Raw genomic sequence first — 1,539 nt, 5'->3', positions numbered from 1 at the left:
TGATTCTTTACAGGAGTTGGATGCGGTTTTTTCAACCTGTGTATCGTAAATACGAAGGTTTGCTCGCATATCTGGTGCACAAGCTCTAACAGCTCCATGGCCGCCGAGCTCAGCCTCTGCAATCATGGCCAGCCACCCCCTCTGCTTCCGCGCGGCCCAACGACCCAAGCATCGATCGCCGGATGAGAAAAACATGTGACATGGTCGACCGGGTCGCGCTGGTGAGGCGGGGCCACTCCGGTTGTCGGCCATCTCCGCAACGGCGCCGGAGGCGAAGGGCGGGAACGCAATGTCTGGCTCGAATACGTACTCAGTGGGCATGCGCCGGCGAGACGGACACACTCCGGCCTCCGGGCGTTCACCATCTCCTCCTCCTTGCCACCTGATAGCTTAACAGCGACCCGTTCCAGTGGATGCGATGTGCTGGTTATCCTTCCATGATGATAATTTTGGTATTGCCATGGAACACTTCCATGACGCGTCATTTATCGTCATGGAAGTGGAAACTTCTTTGATGACAATTTTGGTATTGTCATGAAACGCTTCTACAACACATGTATGACTATCTTGATTCTTTTATAAAATCGTCATGGATGTATATGCATGACAGAAAATGTGACATATTGTGACAAACACGTATTATTACGGAAATGTATTTTTTTGTAATGAGGGGATACTAAGGGCATCTCCAGCCGTTTGCCCCCCAGGAGGCACCTTTTTTCGCCTCCCGGGGGGCTGCCGGCGAGAACTTAGGCCTTGGGGGCCAAACCACTTCCACTCGTTGCCTCCCCACGAGCAGCATTGGACTCCCACAATCAGAGCGTCATTTCGTCGAGCACCTTGACCGCGGCGGCGTCGACGACCTCCAGCCAGCGGAGGAACGCGAGCGTCGATAGAGGCTTGGCGGAAGACCACACGGACATGAGCACGAGCAGCGCTGGGCTCCCACGGAGGCAGCAGCATTTCATCGAGCATCTTGACCACGGCCGCGCCCGTCCAGGCCGCGCCCGCTGCTCGCCGCCTCGACGCGCCCCGTCAGCGGGCTGCACTAGGACGGGGCGGGCGCCCAGGACGCGGTGGCCGGCGAGCGTAGTAGACGCGTCCCGCCCGCGCCACGCCGTCCAGGCCACAGCTGCGCCCTACCTCATCATGGCGTCCTCCACTGTCTCCTGCTCCTTCCGGACGACGGCGTCGCCGAGGCACCGCGCGAGGACGACGGCGTGAGCAACAAGGAGGAGGAGGAGGTTGCTGGTCGCTTGCCTTGTAGACGGGGCCGAAGCCGCCGCGGCCGAGCAGGTTGCCGTCGGAGAAGCCGGCGGTAGCGGCCTCCAGCACCGGCAGATCGATGAAGAGCGTCCACTGGTCGTCCTCCTCCTTGTTGCTCTCCTGACGACGAGGGCGAGGACGATCGAGCCCACAGCCGCGCCCGTTCGCCCAGGCAGCGCCGCGCCCGCCCGCCCGCCCGCGCACACGCCATGGCCACACGCAGCGAGCTCCGGCCCGGCCACGCCACAGCCACACGCCGGCGGACGAGCTGTC

Source organism: Triticum dicoccoides, chromosome 7A (genome assembly GCF_002162155.2).
Source record: "Triticum dicoccoides isolate Atlit2015 ecotype Zavitan chromosome 7A, WEW_v2.0, whole genome shotgun sequence".
NCBI lineage: Eukaryota > Viridiplantae > Streptophyta > Magnoliopsida > Poales > Poaceae > Triticum > Triticum dicoccoides.
Note: the sequence above shows the minus strand (reverse complement) of the source record.